The sequence below is a fragment of the Stegostoma tigrinum genome, chromosome 10 (assembly GCF_030684315.1).
Source record: "Stegostoma tigrinum isolate sSteTig4 chromosome 10, sSteTig4.hap1, whole genome shotgun sequence".
Lineage (NCBI taxonomy): Eukaryota > Metazoa > Chordata > Chondrichthyes > Orectolobiformes > Stegostomatidae > Stegostoma > Stegostoma tigrinum.
Window position 1 is genome coordinate 86,328,905 of NC_081363.1, and position 22,250 is coordinate 86,351,154.

Consider the following 22,250-nt stretch of genomic DNA (forward strand, 5'->3'; position numbering starts at 1 on the left):
ACACAGAAAGTTAGTATGCATTACAGCAAACAATTAGAAAGAAGATCAACAGATTGGCCTTCATTGCAAAATGATTGGAGTACAGGCCTACAATTGTAAAGGACTTTGATGAGACCACATGTAGAGTTTTGTGGCAGTTTTACACAAAGTTGTGGCCTCCACATTCACGATCAGACATACTTGCATTGGACACAGTGAAAGTTAAGAACAGTGACCTGAAACATTAACTCTGTTTCTCTCTCTACAGATGCTTCCGGAAGGCTGAGTTTCTCCAGAAATTTCTGCACTTGTGTGCGTGGATTCCCTGGATTGGTCCCTAGGGTGAAAAGTTTGCAAAACGACGAGAGGCTAGGTGACCTAAGCCTCTACTCTTTGGAGTGCAGAAAAATAAACGATGATCTCATTGAAACTTACAAGATCCCGAAGGGGCTACATACAGCTGACACTGAAAGGCTGTACCATGGGATGGGAAATCTGGAATACAGGGAACACAGGCTCAGGACAAGGGTCTAATAATTTTAGACTGGGACAAGGAGAAGTTTCTTCACAAAGCTTGTCAATCATGGACTTCTCTGCTCCAGAGGGTTGGGATTTACCCCATCATTGAATACATTCAGGGCCATGATACACATTTGATCTCTCAGGGAGATGGGAGTGGGCAGGAGAATGGAGCTGAAACCCCAGATCAGCCGTGAACATGCTGAACAATGGTGCAGGCTTGAAGGGCTGAATGGCCCGTTACTTCTACTTATTTTGTGCTCTAGTGTGTCTGTCTCCACCTCTTGAACACTCCTTAAAACCATACCTCTTTGACCCCAGGCTTTTGGTCGTCTTAATTTTGGCTCGGTGTCAATCCTTGCCTGTTCCGCTCCTGTGACATGTCTTAACCACCAGCACTCCACAGCATTCCTTTATTGCTGTGTACAAGTTGGTTTCTGTGGTTCTGACACTACAACAGCAAATACAAATCCAAAAGTACTCCATTGGCAGTAAGGCCCTTTAGTGTGCCCTGGGGCTATGAAAGGTGCTACGGAAATGCACACAGTTCCAACTACCCACTGCGCCATCCATTTCAATTAGCTCCACAAAGGCAAGTTGCAAAATAACACACTGAGCAACGGTTAGACTTTGCTACAAATTCAGTCCGCAGCCCACAGCAACTTTGCACAGTGCATACTCATTCCATTCCTGGACTAGGAGACCTGTTCCTGTTGCCAAGGTGACACACCAGGGAAACAAGGCATCACAATGTCGCTATGGTGGCAGCTGTAACCACTTCAGAGGCTTCTCGGGTTGCAAAGGTGAATTCTACACCCCCTGGTTTCTTTTTGCCTGCCTGGTGCAGGGTATGGGGGAAACTGGCACTTGTATGATTTAGGAGCTACAGCCTAAGAAACAAGTCACCCAGACTACTTAAAGCCAAAGAGATTTACAGTACAGAAACAGCCCTTTTGGTCCAACTCTTCCATGCCAAACAGACATACTAAATAAGTCTAGTCCAATTTGCTAGCATTTGGCCCGTGTCCCTCTAAATCCTTCCTGTTCAAATCACCAATGAGCTGCCTTTTAAATGTTGTAATTGTACCTGCCTCCACCACGTCCTCTGGCAGCTCATTCAAACGTATCACCCTCTGCGTGAAAAAGTTGCCCCTTAGATCCCTTTTAAATATTACCCCTCTCACCTTAAAAACTTATACCCTCTAGTTTTGTACTCTGCCACACTGGGGCGAAGACCTTGATTATTCACCGTATCCATGCTCCTCAATTTTATAAATGTCTGTGAGGTCACCCCTCATCCTCTGACGTTCCAGGGAAAATAGCCCCAGCCTATTCAGCCTCTCCCTATAGTTCAAACCCTCCAAGCCTGGATGCATCCTTGTAAATCTTTTCTGAGCCCTTTCTAGTTTCACGACATCGTTCCTATAGCAGGGAGAACCAGAAATGAATGCAGTATTCCAAAAGTGGGCCTAATCAATTTCCAACAGCAGCTGGAAGCTTGTCAACCCGCAGTGTCTGCAACACAAAACTGCAATTCTCTGGAGTTCTTCCCTCCCTGTAACTCCTCATCCACAGCCATTTCTAGGATGCCCTTTGCATCTTCTGTAGTGAAGACTGACCCAAATTGTTTGTCCAGTTTGCCAGACATCTCTATCTTCCATTGCTATATGCCTTGACCACACTTACTGACTTTGAGAGCTTTGCTGGATAAAGTGACAGTAAAATAGAGGGGCAAGTCCTCAGAGCGACTGGAAAATAAGAATGAGAATTTTACCACGTGGCTTGGTCAATAAGCTCAGCACTCAGTACAAGTTAAGAGACCAACAACATCGCGACAAGCCTGTGCAATGGAAACGATAAGCAAGTTTATTCCCCCAGCTCTCTAGGCTAGGTGTTCATCTCAGGGCCAGAATAGCCAGTATAGGATTGGCCGTTCATTCTCAGCAATGGATTTGAGTCAATGGATTTGAGTATCAGGCCCTGGGTATAATGGGTGTCTGAACCCTAACTGCCCACAGAACTGGCTTGTTGCACAGTAGTGCCCACTTCCTTCAGTTCTTCCATTGCTTCAATAAACTCCAAACGTTTGGAAGCTGACTATCGTTCCCTCACCTCTAGGGCTGTAATCTTGGGGTTACTTTCTGCGTCACATTCCAGGATTTAGATGCTTCAGGCTTGATAGAGAGCGATGTAAAAGAGGTGGGGGGAGTTGAAATACTGATTATGGAGAATATCACAGTTCTCCTCAGGGAGGACACCTTGTGGCCATATGGATAGAGCTCAGGAGTAGCAAAGGTGCAATCACTGAGGTTGTACTACAGGCCTCCCAATAGCGAGTGGTAGTCCTTGAAGAACATAAATGCAGCAGGAAAGAACTCAAACAAGGGATTTGGAGAGCTAAAAGGGTCCATGAAATATCTTTGACAAACAGGATTAACGAAATTCCTAAGGTATTTTATACATATTACAAGGAGCAAGAGGTTAATTAGGGAAAGGGTAAGTCAACTCAAGGACAAAGAAAGGAATTTATGCATGGAACTAGAAGTGGGTGAGGTCCTTACTGTAAATACATACAAAGTATTCAAAGGAGAAGGGCATAGTAGGTGGTGAGTCCTAGGAGGGGTATGTTGATATTCTGGGCCACGCCAATACGAAAAAGCAAGAGGTGTTGGGTGTTTTAAAAAGCATTAAGGGAGACAAGTCCCCAGGACCTGATGGGATCTATTCCAGAATGCTGAAGGAGGCAGGTGAGGAAAATGCTGAGACCTCGTATGAAATCTTTGTATCCTCTTCAGTCACAGGAGAGGTCCCTGAGGACCAAGAATAGCCAATACTTAAGAAGGGCAACAGGGATAATTTGGGAAATCACAGACCAGTGAACCTTAGGTCAGTGGTAAGGAAATTACTGGGGAGGATTTTTAGGGATAGGATTTACTGAGATTTAGAAAACATTGTATGTATCAACAATAAGCAGCATATGCCTTTGTTAAGGGTAAGTTGTCTCTCACAAACTTAATTTAGTTTTCAGGAAGTGACAAAGATGATAGTTAAGGGCAGGCTGATAAATGTTGTCTGTCTGGACTTTAGCAAGGTCCCTCATTGCAGGCTGATACAAAAGGTAAAGTCACATGGGATCTACAGTGAGATGGTAAAATGATTAGAGAACAGGTTTAAACATAGAAGACAGAGACCAGCGTTGGAAGGGTTTTTTTTCCAGTCTGGAGATCTGTGACCTATTCCACAGAGATCAGTGCTGGGACCCCTGAAATTTGTAATATGATATGTAATATGATACATTAATGATTTGGAGGATAATAATAGGTAGCCTGATTAATAAGTCAATATACAACAACAAAGATTGGGGGAGTTGCAGATAGTGTGCAGGATTGCCTGAGAATACAACAGGATATAGATAGGCTGAAAACTTGGGCACAGAAATGGCAGATGGAGTTTAATCCAGACAAATGTGAGGTGATGCATTTTAGAAGATGTAATGCAGGAGGGGAGTATACAATAAGTGGCAGAGCCCTTAGTGGCATCAACAGCAAAGTGATTAAGACATACAGGTCGACAGTTCTTTAAAAGTGGCAACACAAGTGCATAAAGGTGGATACAGTATGATTTCATTCATCGGTCCCGTTATAGACTATAATAATTGGCAAGTCACTTTGCAGCCATATGGAACTTTAGTTAGGCCAAATTTGGAATATTGTGTACAGTTCTGGTCACCACATTACCAGAAGGATGTGGAGGCTTTGGAGGGGGTACAGAAATAGTTTTACCAGGACGCTGACTGGTTTGAAGAGTATTAGCTGCGAGGCGAGATTGAGTAAACTTAGTTTGTTTTCACTTGAACGAAGGATGCAGGATAACCTGATAGAAGTTTACGAAATTACGACAGGCATAGACGTAATGGATATTTCCCAGGGTAGAAATGTCAATTACTAGGAGATGTAAGTTTAAGGTAAAAGGGAGTAAGCTTAAAGGAGATGTGAGAGAGGCAACTTTTGTTTTATATAGATGGTGGTAAGTGCTTGGATTGCACTGCCAGAGGTGGTGGTGGAGATGGATACAATGGGATCTTGACAGATATATGAATAGATAGGAAAGAGGGAGATACGGACCATGCTGTTCTGTTCTTTGACTGACAAGAAACCTCCACTTACTCATTTCATTATTGCTGGGCCCATGACCATAATGTTTCCGCAGGCAAATTTATAGCCTTGACTTGGTATCGATGCTGTACAGCATCGAAGCAGACCCAGTGTCAAAACCAAAACCCACTGGGTTGATGAAGAGGGTCTGAGACAGTACCAAATCTTGTCTTTCTTCTTTTCTTACCCTACCATTTTCCCTTCCCCTGCTCAACGCACTGGGGATGGACTCTTACGGGTACCAGGAGTCCATTTCACAAACTGAGAACTGGTTCATCAAGTCTTTGCTGGCTTTTTTGAAGAGCACATCAATTTAGTCCCACACTCATTGTGGAAATGGCTTGAGTTTCAGTGAACGTGCAATTGCCTTTTGAAAGTTCTTGTGAAATTCCATCACCCTCTCAAGGCAGTATTAACAACCCTCTTCGTAGAATGATGTCTCCTCATGAATTAAATCTGGTTATCAGCTCATTTGCCAGAGGAAACACTTACTCTAACCATCTTGTACGTCTCCCCCTTGACGTTCTACGGGAAACAGAGTCAGCCTGTAAGCTTTTCTTCACTTCACCTGACGAAGGGGCAGTACTTCAAAAGCTTGCGACTTCAAATGAACCTGTTAAGACTTTAACCTGGTATCATATGACTTCTGGTTTGGCTGTCTTGGCTAATAATTGTATTCTGAGTGGATTTGACCAGGTGGATGTAGGAAGGATGTTTCCTCTTATGGGAGGATCTCAAACTAAGGGCCACTGGTTTAAAAGTAAGAGGTTGCCCATCTAATAGAGAGATTAGGAAAGCAAAAATGTTCTCAGAAGGTTAACAGCCTTGAGGATTCCCTTCATCAAAAAGGCAGTGAGTGCAGAATCTTTAAATATTTTTAAGGCAGAGGTAAGTAGATCCCTGTTTACCTGGGGGATGAAAGATTATCAGGAAATATACAGGAATGTAGACTTGAGGTTAAAATCTGATCAGCCATGATCCTAGTGGAGCAGGCTGGAAGGGCTGAGTGGCCTATTTGTGATACTTGATGGTACATATGACTATATAACATAAGGGGTTAATTGCTGTTATGATATTATCGGTGCATCATTGGTGATGTCAGAGGATGACACATCAACATGGAGAAGGACCAGAAGAGAGAAGGTTCTCCTAGAGTCCGGCCGAAGCACATCTATGTTCATTAGTTTGCACTGGTCTGGATTCCAGATCTCAACATTGGTCAAAAGCTGTCAAGAAGCTGGTCATCATATTCCTATCTTAGCCAGTCTTACCACTGTGAGATGCCTTCTCAGATTATTGAGATTGACTCTCTAATATTCACTTCTGCTTTTTCCTTATCACTTTCCAGGACTACTGTAATTATAATTTTATTGTGGTCACTATTGCCCAGATATTCCCTACTGAAACAACATTTGCCTCTAATGTCCTATGTCATCTCCCCCAAAACCGATTCCTGGTTTGCAAAAGTTTCTCTCATGGGGAGAGGTTGAGTAGGTTAGTCCTATACCCACAGGAATTTAGAAGAATGAGAGATGATCACATTGAAACACATAAGAACCCTGAGGGGACTCGACAGGGTGGATGCTAGGAGGATGTTTCTTCTTGTGGGAGGGACTAAAACTAGGCAACAGTTAAAAATAAGATGAGAAGAAAGCTTTTTCTCAGATGTTAACAAGTCTTGAAGTTCTTCCTCAAAAAGGTATTGGAAGCAGAGTCTTTGAATATACTTGAAGGCAGATGTTCATAGGTCCATGACGCACAAGGGAGTCAAAGTTAATCAGGAGTGTGCCAAAATGTGGAGCTGAGATCACAATCTGATCAACCATGATCTCACTGAATAGTGGAGTTGACTCAACAGGCTGAATGGTCAACTTCTGCTCAGAATTGGATGATTGTTCTTTACGTTGGTCTCTATGGCTGTGCCACCTGGGGTTCCTCATTCCTGATTCTGATGCTCACACGAAGACCCCCTCTCCAACATGGAACGGTACAACATCTATCATTTATGTAGCAGCAAAACCACATTGAGCACTTAAGCAAACATTTACAGGATATCAGACCCAAGGAGTTACAACTGTGGGGAAAGTTAAACAAGCTGCGCATCTTTCCCTCAGTATCTTAAGTAGGCTTTTAAAATCATAGCTGAAGAGGTCAGACACACAGAAAATGTTTTACATTTGTGGGGAAGCTAGATACCAGGGACCATAAAGTATAAATGTAATTGCTTTTATATCCAGTAAAGCAGCCAGGAGAAACTTCTTTGTCTGGACAGTGTGGCTAGAAAGTGGAACTCACTGTTACAGGGAAGTGCTTGAAATGCATTTGAAGAAAGCTCAATAAATACGAGAGAGAAAGGATTTTGGTTACAGAACCAAAGAGAAGGTTTATACAAAGCAGAAAAACCAGCAAATAACAAACAGGCCGAGCAGCCAGTTCCCTGCGCGGGAAGTTATAAAAGAATCCTCCCAAAGCACTTCATAGGATGGCGTTGACAGAAAGAAATTTATGCTGAGCTTTATGAGGGAATCTTCAAACGGGTGGCCAAAGCATTGGTTAGAGCAGTAGATTTTAAAGGAGCATCTTCGGAGAGGAAGGTGGAGTGGGAGTTCCAGAATTGAGAACCAGGACGGCCACAAACACGGCTGCCAGGGATACGTGCAGCAAAGGAGCCTGGGGTTAGACAAGAGGGGGAAACTGGAGACATCACGGAGGCCAAAGTAGGTTGCAAAACAACAATAACTAAAAAGGACAATGGATCGAGCATGAGGCCTTGGAGGGAAAACAGAGATGCTGATTTTAAAATGGAGATGTTGTCAAACCAGAAGTGAGTGAAGATCAGGCCTTATTAGGATGAGTCACAAAACACAAATGTGTGAATTAGGAGGAGTAGCAGGCCACTCAGCCCTTCTGTCTGCACCCCCATTCAACGGAATAATGGCCGATTTTGGCCTCAGTGCCGTACTCCATCATCCCTCAATAACCTTTGACCTGCTTAACTGTCAAGACAAGGATAAGTACAAGTTTACAAAGCATCACAGAGCACGCAAACAGACCCTTCGGTCCAACCAGTCCACGCTGAAACATAATCCCAAACTAAACTAGTCCCACCTGCCTGCTCCTGGCCTGTATCCCTCAAAACCTTCCCTATTCATATATCCATCCAAATGCCTTTTAAATGTTGTAATTGTAACCACATCCTCCACCTCCTCAGGAAGGGCAACTTAATAGAGACATACAAGATGATCAGAGGATTAGATAGGGTGGACAGTGAGAGCCTTTTTCCTCGGATGGTGATGGCTAGTACGAGGGGACATAGCTTTAAATTGAGGGACGATAGATGTAGGATAGATGTCAGAGGTAGGTTCTTTACTCAGAGAGAAGTAATGTCATGGAATGCCCTACCTGCAAAAGTAGTTGACTCGCCAGCTTTAAGGGCATTTAAATGGTCATTGGATAAACGTATGGATGATAATGGAATAGTGTAGGTTAGATGGACTTCAGATTGGTTTCACAGGTCGGTGCAACATTGAGGGCCGAAGGGCCTGTACTGTGCTGTAATGTTCTACGTTCTACGTTCTACATGAACCACCCTCTGTGCAAAAAAATGTGCCTATTGTCTTTTTTAAAATCTCTCTCCTCTTACCTTAGAAATATGCCTCTAGTCTTGAAATCCACCATCCTAGGAAAAAGACAGCTCCATTAACTTTATCTATACCTCTCATTACTTTATAAACATCAATTCATCTCTCAACTTCTTACGATCTAGCAGAAAAGTCCCAACCTATTCAGCCTTTCCTTATAACTCAAATCTTCCATAGTTCTGAGGAACAGTCACTGGACCCGAAATGTTTTGTTTTCTCCTCCACAGATGCTGCCAGACTTGCTGAGCTCTTCCAGCAACTTTGTTTTTGTTCCTGATTTACGGCATCCGCAGTTCTTTTGGTTTTTATTTAGTATTTAATTCACTGCCACATCTCTTCCAGGCATGCCCACCTTGAAGAGGTTCTGCTCCTCTCTCCGACGGGATTTCCGTTCCAATCTCTCTTCTTGCCCACTGACTTTAATTTCACTGTCATTCCTGGTGTTTGACCAGGTATTTGCTAAAACTTGTTTCCACAGCCATATCACATTCCTGTGACTGCATCTGGCTCAGACTCACCCCATGTGGATGCCAACTGAAGTTTCATCCCTCATGTTTTGAATCCTCCCAGGATCACAGATACCACCATGATGTTCAATGTTCCACGGACAGCTGGTCTCGCCACACCCTGAGATCCACCCTCAGTGCCATGCGGCATCACATGCACACTCTCAACCTTTCTCTCCAACAGCATCGTAACACACTGGCTCAGGGTTGCACCACTCCGCGGTTCCACTTCATCCTCTGGCTCATTCGTCGTGCTAACAAAAAAAACTTTCTCTTTTTCTTTCAGGCATCAAGGCCCACAAGATGCACCAACTCAAAAATACCCATGGCTCTCTGGAACCTAGCTCTCCTTCCCTTCCCTCTGCCTCTATCCCCATCCTCAACCACCCCATCTCCTGTCGGGTATTCACCATCCCTCCTAAACTTCCGCTGTCCAATGCTGAATGCTCTGTACGCAGCAAAGGCCTCAGCTTTATGCCTCTGCGTCCCCACCTTAATGAATTTCGAACACGACATGATGCCGAACTGTTCTTCCGCTGTCCTCACCTCTGTGCTCAATTCTTTGGACAAGAGTCCTCTCCCTGCCCCACAGACCCCTTTGCCCAACTCCAACGCTCTCCCACCACCTGGACCCCCTCCCTCTGGCCTTTTATCTGCACTTGATCTTTTCAATGAGAACTGTCGACGTGACATCAGTCGCCTCAATTTCACTGCCCCTCTCAACCAAAGAAGTTCTGAGAATGGGTTACCAGACCTGAAACGGTAACCGCTTTCTCCTCCACACATGCTGCCAGACCTGCTGAGCTTTTCCAGCAACTTTGTTTTTGTACTCGAATCTTCCATACCTGGCAACAACCTGGTAAATCACTTCTGAACCGTCTCCAACTTGATAATATCCTTCCTATAACTGGGCAACCAGAACCGGACACAGTATTCCAGAAGAGGCCTCATCATTGTCCTGTAAAACCTCAACGTAATGTCGCAACTGCTATACTCAAAGAACTGAACAATGAAGGCAAGCGTGCCAAATGCCTTTCTAACCATGCTGTCTACATGTGACACAAACTTTAAAGAATTATGCACCCGCACCCCTAGGTCCCTCTGTTCTATAACACTACCCAACACTACCATTAATTATGCAAGCCCTACCCTGTTTGTTGTGCCAAAATATCATACCTCGCATTTATCCAGGCTGAACTCCAATCAGCCCATTGACCCATGTGATCAAGATCCTTTTCTAATCTTAAAAACCTTCTTGACAGTCTACTATGCCACCAATTTTGGTGTCATCCACAAACTTGCTAACCACACCATCTATTTTCTCATCCAAATCATTTGTCTAAATGAGGAGGAGTTTGGCCAGGGGAGTATTGGAATAATAAGCAAAAATACAGACGAAGGTTTCAACATTAAGTGAGCTGAAGCATGATGTCGAATTTAGAAAGGATGCTAAGTCCTCAGAGCCAGAGATTTATTGGAACGGTTCCAGTTATTGTGGAGAGACTGGAAGAGCTAGCAGTCATTCTCCTTACAACACAGAAAGGTAAAAGGAGATTTAATAGATTGGTTCAAAACCTTGCAGGCTTTGATAACCGTAAATAGAAGAACTGGCCTCTGACAGCAGGGCTGGTAATTGGAAGACAGAGATTGAAGAAAATTGGCAAAAAAGGACCACAAGGGAAGAAAAGAAATAAAAACAGGTTTTATGCGGTGCGACGCAGAAAGTATCGCCTAAAAAGGGTGTTGGAAGCAGTTGAGGAATGTTCAAAAGGGAATTACAGAAAACAGCTCAGAGAAAGACTCGCAGGGCTCGGGGTAAAGGGTAGGACAGAACAGTTCTTTCAAGGAGCTGACACTGGTATGATGGGTTGAATGGCCTCATGTACTGCCTTTTTCTATTTATACCAATAAATGTAGACAGTGATGTATATGCACATATACACTTAAGTACAGATACATAAATACACAGACAGTGTCTCTGTTCCTTTACACAACAACAACTTGCAATTATAGAGCGCCTTTAACTTGTTTAAAGGTCACAAGATGGTCCACAGGAGGGTAATCAGACAAAAATTATACACTCCTTCAGAGTAATAAATACAGCTTTCCTGCCACAAATTATGGGGAGTGTATTTAAAATCGTAATCACCTTAGCAAATAGTGCCACTGCTAAATTACTGCTTCCAGTGCACGTGATTGACAAAATGTTCTTTTCCTCACAGTGGTACAATATAAAGAAAGGAAATTACTGCACAGAGATACAGCTTACAGCCTATAGGGTCAGCTCTTCGAAAGTGCTACTCAGATTGTCCCATTCCCTGTTCTTAACCCATAGCCCCTTGCAAAATTGACTGGTTCAACTATGGATCCAATTCTGTTTCAAAAGTCACAAATGAATGTGCTTCTGACCGTCCTTTCTGGGAAAGCATTCCCGATCACAAAATACCGGTTTCAGTTTGTGCCCCTCACTCATCTCTGCTCTAGTCCTTCGGCCAATGATCCATATCAATGTCCTCTGGTTCTGGAGACCGTGCCAGTGAATGTACAGTCAAGTATACCTGAAGTATAGTTACCACTGCATTGTGGAATATTTTAGTAGCCAATATTTACATAACTAGCTCCATCAAATAGCAATCCCCAAATGAGAAAATCTGTCTGTATAGAGTCACAGGCTTCTACAGCACAGAAAAAGGATCTTTAGCCCATCAACGACTTAACTGTCTTTAATCTCATTTCCTAGCACTTGACCCATTGTCGTGTGTGTCTTGGCAATGCAACTGCACGTCTAATTATTTCAGGGTCTATTCTCTACTAACCTTACAGACAGTGAGTGCCAGATTCCCATCAGCCTTTGGATTAATTTAAACATTCCTCACATCCTCTCTAAACTTTCTGCCCCTTGCCTTAACAATGGAGAGAGATGTTGGCCAGGGCACCAAGGACAACACTCCTGCAGTTTTTTTCCTCCCTCAAATCATGCCATTAGATTTTTCACATCTGCCTTAGTTTATCATTTCATCCCAAAGATGTCACTGCCAAAATCATTCTGTCAGGATTGTGTCCAGGCTGACATATTATTTACATATGTTCAAGTCTCTGAACTGGAACTTGAAACGGTATCCCTCTGATACAGTGAATCACAGCTAACGACTCTCCATGCTAGCATTTTTGGTTCTTTCATGGGATGTGGGTGCCTCTGCCAAGGCCAGCCTTCAATGCCTATCCATAGTTGCCCTTGAACAGAGTGGCTTTCTGTACCATTTCAGAGTACAAAATGATCAGAGGTATAGATAGGGAGTGGACTGCCAGAGACATTTTCCTAGGGTGGAGGTAGCTATTATGAGGGGGCATAGATTTAAAGTGAGTGGAGGTAGATAAGGGGAGACATCAGAGGTAGGTTCTTTACTCAAAGTGGTCAGGGCGTGAAATGCATTGCTGGAGAGGGTACTGGAGTCAGCCTCATTAGGGGCATTTAAGCAGCTACTAGATAGGCATATGGATGATAGTATAAAAGGTAGGGATGGAAGTTAGATAGAATTTAGGATTAGGGTAAAAGTTCAGCACAGAGTGAGCCAAAGGGGCTGTACTGTTCTACGTTCTATGTTTTATGAGTCTACTAGCAGTGCCTAGAATTAAGAGTCAACGACATTGCTCTGGAGTCCCACATAGGGAAGGAAATCATTACTTCATCTGGCCTAAAAAGGGTAATGGTGAACCAGGTGGCTTTTTAATGACACTGAACAGTGTTGTCACGGCCATTAATTGAATGATTTATTGTTGTCACATGTATCAAGATGCAATGAAGTGACATTTTGAGAGATATACAGTCAGATTGTTCTGACAGACTTAGTATGTACGCAGTCCAGAATACTGTGTTACTGCCACATAGTACTGCTACTGCACATGGAGAGAGAGAGATCCAAATAACATTTGAGAGGTCCATTCAAAAGTCTGACAACAGAAGGGAAGAAGCCATTCTTGAATCTGTTCATACGTGTATTCAAACTTTTATACCTTCTTCCTGATGGAAGAGGGTGAAAGAGGTCTTTCATTATGTTGGTTGCTTTCCCAAGCCAACAGGAAGTACAGATGGAGTTAATGGTTGGGAAGCTGGTTTGTCTGGGCTGTGCTCATGATGCTCTGTAGTTTCTTGTGGTCTTTGGTAGTTGCCAAACTGTGATGCATTCAGATAAGATGCTTTCTATATTCCATCTCTCAAAATTGGTAAGACTCCTTATGGACATGCCAAATTTCCTGAGCCTCCTGATACATTCCTTATATTCCAGATTTATTACCAGAATTCAGATTTCTCCAGCTGCCCTGGTGGGTTTTGAACCCAGTTCTCAGGACATTAGTCTGAGCCCTTGGACTACTAATCCAACGAAAGTATCCCTGTTTACCATCACCTTAAATAACTGGAGAGGCCTGTGTCATAAATTAGCCATAGTTCATATTAAATTAATAAATGTGGGGAAACTTATTCAATTAAATCCTCAATCCAGCTCTCCAGCAGAGATTTAACAACCCACCTCCTCAATTCTCAAAGAACATCTCTAGATCCATCGCACCTCTCCAACCTTCTGCACTCCAGGCTCATCCAGCTAACATTACCCAGCGCCAGCATACTCCACAGCCTGCAATCCTAACCACCCTACCATTCTGCGCCCAAAGCTGTGTGCTTTTTTTCTTAATCTTATTATAAAAAGGGAACAACTTAACTGCACAGTTAACAAATATGTAATAATTATCCCAGCCACTGCTGTACAGTTTCTCTGCAAATGCAAACAAATCTCTACAACTCAGCGCCAGAAATACCACAAACATTCCTACAATTCCTTGCTATAAAAAGATCACTTCTCCCCGTCAGCCTTCACAAGTTAGTGGCCGCGACAACACAATGTATATTGCATGGAATAAAACAAAGTATTTTCCAGTTCACTGTGAACCACACAGAGAAGCTCCCCTTGTCCTACATTAGCCAACAACCCAGGTGTTACATAACATTATGCATACAAATTAAAACATTTGGGTGCTATTAATCTGTACTCGAACCTCTATCCAAAGCAAAATTTATGCAGCAAAGCTTCCTGACAAAGCAACAACTGAACACAGAGCGGTTTCTGCTTCTTTTCACTTAATGACAATACAATTCCAAATAACCTTAAAAGGGACATAATGTAACCTTGGCAACAAAATAAGACATCTTGTAGTACATGGTATAACACTACTGTCCACATGAAACAGACAATAATCCAATATGCAAACGTTTCTAGCAATATCTGAAAAATAACACAGCAGAACGCAGAGATGCTTTATTTAGTTAGAGGTGGGCAATAAATTCTGGTGTAGACACCAAAGCCTACACACACTGAATGAATTCAAAAACAAAGAGACACAAAGAGACTCAATTCTTCCAAGATCCAGTGTGAAAGTGACAAACATCAACGGAGTTGTAAACTTTCCTGACCAAACCAAACTCGAATCACTGGTTTTACTTACTGCTTTACTTGCACCCAGTCACATTCACTGAAGGCATGTCTTCAGTTCAGGAGCTAAAGCTTTATGTTCAAGTCCCACCTCAGGACCAGTCACAATGCAGAAAAGCAGGTTGATGATCAATTTTTTGGTCCCACAGTAGGCGAGTTTCCTGGTACAGCCAGAAGCTTGCGTAGCTGCAGTACAACATCCTCTTCACGTTAAACCGCCCCACCACCTGCCAAGATCTCCATGCTCTTCCAAACCTGGTCTCCTGAGCATCCTGGATTTTAGCTGCCTAGCCACTAGCAGCTATACCTTTAGCTTTGGAATTCGATCCCCAAACTCCTGTTTCCCCATCACACTTGAAACCCCCCTCTTTTATAACACTTTGTGTTGTCTGTCCTTCTATATCCTTCACAATGCTTTCTATCACTCCTACGAAACAGCTAGGGATGTTTTATCACAACTTGGGCACATTGTATAGGCACAAGCACATACGTTTCTGGTGCAGTTAGGTGCCTGTACCCTCAAGACAGACACTGCTGCTACCTTAGCAGATGAATATCTTTGTGCAATACACAGTACCAATCTTAAATTAGGACCAAAAACACACTGCATGAGCAACACCACTGGAGATCTGCATTCATCTTGCACCTAGCCATCTCCAGGTGAACACATTCAAGTGTTAAACTGGTACATGCCATCCCTGCAGTTACTAATCGCTTCCGCCTCAATGGTACAATTGGTAACACACACATCCATAAGTCAGAAGCTTGAGACTTCAGTGCTCCTGGAACAGGGGAGGCAATGGCCTACTGGTATTGTCACTGGACCGTTAACCCAGAGACCCAGATAATGCTCCGGGGACCTGAGTTTGAATCCTGCCATGGCAGGTGGTGGAATTTGAATTCAGTAAATATCTGGAATTAAGTGTCTAATGATGACCATGTATCCAGTGTCGATTGTCAGGAAAAACCCATCTGGTTCATTAATGTCCTTAAGTGGAGGAAACTGCCATCCTTACCTGGTCTGGGCTAAATGTGACTCCAGACCCACATGACTCTTAACCGTCCTCTGAGCAATTAGGAATGGGCAATAAATGCTGCCTGGCCTGCAGCATCCTGATCCCATGAATGAATAAAAAGAAAGAATAAAAGAAAAAAGTTCTGTGCACCACTGAGGGGTTGCAGCATTAGATAGCAGAATCACCATTCAAATTAAATAGTGAAACCAGGAGCTGATGTACTATTGCATAAATCTCAGGTAAGTATCATACCTTTAACGCAGCTAGAAAGCATCACAACAAATCAGAGTATCGCAGATTGACACAGCATGGGAACAGACCCTTCAGACCAGCTCATCTGCCCTGACCAGATATCCTAACCTGACCTAGTCCCATTTGCCTGCATTTGGATATTCCTCCAAACCCTTCCTATTCGTGTATGTATCCAGATGCCTTTTAAATGTTACAATTGCACCAGCCTCCACCACCTCCTCCGGCAGCTCATTCCATACATGCACCACCCTCTGGGGAAGAAGCTGTCCCTCAGGTCCCTTTTAAATTTTTCCCCTCTCACCTTAAACCTATGCCCCCTAGTTTCAGACTCCCCTACCCTGGGAGAAAAAGGCCTTGGCTATTCACTCTATCCGTGCCCCTCAGGTCACCCCTCAGCCTCCGACACTCCAGGAGTAAAAAGCCACAGCCTAGTCAGCATCTCCCTTTAGTTCAAACACTCCAATCCCTGTAACATCCTTTCTGAACCCTTTTACGTTTAAAAACATTTTTCATAATGTATAAAAGATTTCTGTCTTGGTCTTGGCAGTCAGTCAATACAGACTGTTCAGTTAGCTAACTGAGCGCAGAATGTAAAATGAATCTAAGTTTGCACAGAAAATCAAGCTGCAAGTTTGAGATAACGTATCAATTTGCAGAATTAATGTTGCTAATAAACTGCCAAGACATCTGTCTCAACCACACTTCATGGCATGGGTTACATGGACTAATATAAAGAAAATAACATCATGGGACTAGTCTGTTTATTCCTGTCTTGGTCAAGTGAATGTAAATAATCCTCAGTCTTCCTGGAAAAGGAATGGATAGATAAATCCAGACAGTATCTGCCTCTTAACTATTACTCAAATTAAAACTGATCAACTGTTCTGTAATATCACTGTGTTTTTTCCCCCAAGACCTTACTACATAACAGGATTGAGAGATTCTCCTACCCCACCTCACCTGGTGCATTAGGTTTTATGTAAAATATATTCAAACCATCTCTGAGAATTATGGTATTGTGCTAAGCAAGGGTTAATCTATTCTTCATTTTCCATTGATGGAAAATTTTGAGTTAGGACATTCCAGGTGAAATTAGGATGCCCCACCCCCTTCGCAGAATCCCGATAGTTGCAGAAAGATGCCATTTGGCCCATGGAGCCTGCACCAGCTTTCCAAACAGCATCCCACACAGACTGAGCCTCTTACACTATCCCCATAGCCCTGCATTTCGATAGCTAACCCACCTACCCTGCACATCCCTGAGCACTACGGGGCAATTTAAGTATGGCCAATCCACCTAACCTGCACTACTTTGGACTGTAAGAGGAAACCCATATAGACACAGAGAAAACATGCAAACTCCACACAGTCACCAAGGCTAGAATCAAACTTAGGTGCCTGGTGCTGTGAGGCAGCAGTGTTAACTACTGAACCAACATGGAGAGCTTCAACTTGCTCCCTCCAAAAAGCTGTAGACATTGAGGGCGACACGAGCTTTCAATACCGTGAATGACTTTTTTTTGCAGCTAAAGGAAATCAATGGATGTAAGTTCATGGAATTGAGGAAAAGGATCATGCATGATCTAACTGAATGGTGGGGTTGCCTTATTGGGCCAAATGATCTATTCCCACCCTCTAATATCCCAAATCATAAAACAGCAGCATGCCACTAACAACCTTACAAGACAGAAATTTTTTTTAAAAAAAGTCTTCCGATTGTCATCAAGCCTGCATTTCAGATGCAGACAGAACATGAACATAAATGTAAACAAATCTCCCCTCAACCAGAGAAATTAATCTCTTATCGACATCAGGATGTGGCCTTTTGCAGCTAGGTCCTGAACAATAGCCTTCAAGGGATTGTACCCAGTTCAACACAACTCCACACACAGCAGCTAGATGTCACAACTGTGCTGCAACTTTATTTCCTATGAGAAACAAGTAGGAGACTTGTGTTTATATAGCACCTTTTCAGACAGCCAACACTAGAAGACTCACAACACGGGGCCAAGCCACATCATGTTACCAGTCATATTGGCTGAGGGATGAATACTGACCCTAGGACACCAATGCTGTAGGTACAATAAATAGGTGGGTTGTGGAAAGTACACTACTTTCTCTGAGCATCATTTACATCCCTCCCAAGGGCCTAGCTGGGGGCTTTGGTTTCACATTTCACTTGAAAGCTGGCCCCGTCAATACTGCAGCGTTCCCATTAGTATCGTACTCCTGCTGCCAGCTCAGATCACTAACCCCGACATTCTGGAGTGGAACTTGAAGCCACAACTTTGTGACTCAGAGGATAGGACTGAGCCACGGCTGACACTAAGTACAACAAAGATCACGACTAAAGTACAATGCAACAAAAGCAGCCCTGCACTTACAGCTGCCAAATCTTGCGGGGTGTATTCATGAAGGTTGCATCATATGACTTCCTGGGTCCAACTAAAAGAAATTTCAAAACAAGTTTCCTTCAATTAGTAAACAAAAAATCTCAACAAAGTGGCAAAAATGTGTCTTTTTAAAAGTCACCCCTTTTTTATTGCCCCTTTTTCTGCCCACAATGCCCTAGAGTTTAATCTTAAATTATTGGAGAATGCAGTGTTAATGTTGGCAAATTGCCATCACTGCCACTCTCCACCACAATCTGAAGCACAGACACATGCGTTTAAGTCAAGGCAGATTTTGGGGACGTGCATCATTGTGCAAGTACAAAATTTGCCTGCTGCTCCAAAAAGGGGCATTGGCAAGCTCACCATTCCTTCCTTACTCTAACATTGCTGGACACCTCAAAAAGCCCCATTCAGAGCCAGGAAGGGAGGAGTGCACCAACAGAGGTCACTTCTCAAGTCAGTTGAATTGTAAGGAATGGGCAAAAGCTCTTTGGCAGAAACCAGGACGACCTAATCACACTTTCTAGAGATGGTCAATCTGCTGTCCAGCATTCAAGATCAGGACACCGCCTAGGGGCCGGGCTTTGAACCTGCAGCCTTCTGACTCAGAAGTTTATCTAGTAGGATGTAGCAGGGATGGCCAAGATCAATGGAATACACAATGGTTATTTGTTAACTAAGTGATATTTGGGTTAGACCTTGACTGGGTGTGTACATATATATCATATGGGGAACAAGTAATTAATGGGGGTAAAATTGGCAACGTACAAGTTGGAACAAACCTTTGATTAGAAAAGTGTATGCCTGCACTCTGTCTAATCAACTTTTAACATGAGATGCCCAACAAACACTGAAGCTTGGTTTATGCTTAGTCACAGCAGCAAAAACCATCTTTCTCCAAATAAAGCTTGGCACAACCCAAGTATTTACAGCTAATAAAGAACTTCTGAAAGAAACAACTGTCCCTTCTCTGAAGGCAGGAAAAGTGGCAGCCAACCTGCACACAACAAACTACTCATGGGACAACAGCTAGGTAATCAGAATTAGTGATGTCGACGCAGGGAGAATTATTGACCAAAACCCCAGGAAGAGCTCTCTGCCTCTGTATATAGTGCTTATATTCTTCTGAGAAGTTGACAGTGCCTTTGTTTGAAGTCTCATCCAAAATGACTCCCCAGCATATGTGACTTGAGAAGTTGTAATTTTCACCTCAAGGAAGAACAGCAACCACCCAATCAACAGGACAAAACCAAAGATTGATGGACTGAACATGATTCAGAAAAAACTCTGTAAAGTGCATCTTATGAAAGCATGAAGCAAGAGAGAGAGAGAGAGAGAGAGAGAGAAGCAACACAGTGATAACCCTTTTAAGCTGCTTATGATATTCTATCCACATGTATCTATTGCAGTTTCATTGCATTTAGGCTGACCGATGATGACAGGAATGCTGCTAGTTACTTGCTTGCTAACCATACAGAGGCATCAGTCACTCACTCTTCCATCTCTGCTTCAGAAGGCCAGGATGCATTCGTTCAGCTGATGTTTACGCTCCCGAAAAATTACAGTCAAGTTATGATAAACTTGTCCTGAACCTTGGTTGGAATACACTCAAGAGCACAGTTCTGAACTCTCTATTACTGAAAGATTACAAAAGCACTTGGGAAAATGCAGAAAAGATTCACAAGGATGATAGCAGAAGTACAAGGATATACTTATTTATGACGGCTGAACAATTTCGGATTCCTTCCTGGGGAAAGCAGAAGGCTGAAGGGCGACCTGACAGGGGTCTTTAAAATGGTGAAAGGGTTTATTGGGTGGATGTGGAAAATATTTACCCACTTGTGGGGGTCAAAAGGAACCTCGAATATAAAGTAACGACCAATAAATTCAAGAGGGTTTGTGATGTGATCATTTTGGAATGAATTTTACATACCGTTTGAGAGACAGAGGAATGGATGCAAAACTAGTATTTTAAAAGTAAATCAGCCCAAAAATAGGGCACAAAAACAGACTGAACTAAAGCAAACTGGCAAATTAGATTATGGGATAGGTCAATAGAGATGCAGTGGCAGACATTTAGGGATATTTCAGAATACATAAAATAGTTAAATTGCAACAAGAAAGAAACACTTGATGGCCGGACTCACCATTTATGAGTAACTAAAAATGGTGGAAGTGATGTCAAATTTAAAGAGAAAGCATATATTGGTCCAAGGATGGGTGACAGATCAGAAAATTTTGGGCAAAATATTTCAAGAATTAGTTTTGCCTTCATTACCCTTCTAGTTCGAGTATATGAGAAAGCTTACTTTAAATATAAAAACAAGATAGTAAGAGCTTCCATCAATATTCAAAAAGGAAGACAGTTAACAAAGTGAGCATTGGTCCTAAAGACAGGGAGTACAGGTACAAAAATAGAAGTTGCTGAAAAAACTCAGCTGGTCTGCCAGCATCTGTGAAGAAAAAGAAACAAGAGTTAACATATTGGGTCCGATGACCCTTCCTCAGGAGTGCAGGTAGTTCTGCTAATAACGTGTATTTCATTAATTGACTGTAACACAATTGATGAATAGTGGACACTGTTTGAATTACGTGAACTTTCTGCTGGACAGGTATAATGGTTTCCCTATAATGTGATTTTCTACGGCGTGAGTTCACACGAGAATAAAGCCATCAGGTAATAGGAGAACTACCTGTATGGGGAATTAATAATAGAAAATAAGGAGATTGCAGATGAATAGGAATTTTGCATTAGCCTTCACTACAGAGGAAGTGGAAGGGAAGGAGGGTGTGATTATTCTGACTGTCATTGAGAAAGTAGAATTAAAATTATTGGGAGCTGTGGACTAACATGTCTCAGATTGTGATGGACTTCAACATTAAAAGAAGTGATTAGTGAGATAGTTAGTACATCGATTTTAATTGTTCAAAATTCTCTAGATGCAGAAAAGGTTCCGTTAAATTTGAAAAAAACAGTATAATAGGAGAGAATGTGAACTCGTCCATTTTGGCAGGAAGAACAAAAAAGAAACATTTATCTAAATGGTGAGAGATTGCAGTGCTCTGCAGAGTGCATGAAGCACAGTATGTTAATATGCAGGTACAACAAGCAATCAGGAAGTTTAACAGAACATTATGCTTAATTGTGTGAAGGACTGAACACAAGAGTTTATGCTTCAGTTAAACAGGGTATTGGAAAGACCACATCTGGAGTACAATGTACAGTGTTGGTCTCCTTATTTAAATAAAGATTAAATGCGTTACAAGTACTCCAGAGGTTTGCCAGACTAATACCTGGAAAGAATGGGTGAGTGTCTTATGAACTGGGAAAGGAACAAAAATCACTGGCTATGCTGCCAACCCTCATTTAGGCCCTTGGTCCTGCCCCTGACTCAGCCCTGCCTGTCCCATGCACTGCTCATGACAAAGGGCTGCACAGGAGAAACTGGTAACTACTGGAGTTTAGAAGAGTGTGAGTGAATTGAATATTTTTAAGCCTGTGTTAAGTAGGTTCTTGATCAGTAAAGGGGTGGGGAAGGGAGCAAAAACGTCAGGGGTTGTAGACAGAAATATGAAATACTCTGATCAGCCATAATCTTACTGAATACTTTAGGAGGTTCAAGGACCAAGTAGAATATGAGAATATGTTTCAATTCCAATAATGAAATGATACAGTACAGAAGATAATTTGGCCCATTGTGCCAGTGTTGACCTCTTTAAAAAAAAATCCATTTGTCTCAACACCTGATCTCACTCCATAACTACAAAAATCTTCTTCCTTCAAAGAATTTATCCAATTCCTTCTGAAATTTGCTGTTGAATCTGTTTCCCTTCCAATGGTGCGTTTCACAACAGTCCTGAAAGTGCAGTTTTCTTCCAGATTTTTTTTGTGCCAATTATCATAATTGCCATTTTCAATTCAAACCCTGTGCAAATTTTGTCACTGAAACAGCTGTCACAATACATTCACATCCTTCCTGAATGAAACCCAAATACCCAGAGCAAACAAAAAAAAGTCAGGGGTACAAGATGTAGAGCTGGATGAACACAGCAGGCCAAACAGCATCAGAGGAGCAAGAAAGCTGACGTTTCGGGCCTAGACCCTTCTTCAGAAATTCAGAGGTTCAGATTTGGTGTCAGAGTAACGAAGACTGTGCCTGCACTAACGCGGAGTTCAACTCAGTGAGGATGTGCAGGAGACAGAGGTGCCCTCTTTTGGTAGTGGCATTAAATAGAGGAGAGCACTGTGCACGGTGTGTGTCTGTCCCAGATTCTGGGCACGTTGCCATGTGTGTCTATCCCTC

General features: G+C 42.7%; 1 protein-coding gene across 6 annotated transcripts in view; it reads right to left on the reverse strand.

Annotated features, from left to right (window-relative positions):
• mideasb (mitotic deacetylase associated SANT domain protein b) overlaps nt 1-22,250 on the reverse strand; it is a 76,304-nt gene that overhangs the window by 49,189 nt on the left and 4,865 nt on the right. The window contains exon 2 of one of the 6 annotated variants that reach the window (XM_048537270.2): nt 17,938-17,998. The exons of the other annotated variants lie outside the window; for them this stretch is intronic. The gene's annotated coding sequence lies outside the window, so the exon portion shown is untranslated. The remainder of the gene's footprint in view (nt 1-17,937; nt 17,999-22,250) is intronic. 6 annotated transcript variants of the gene reach the window in all.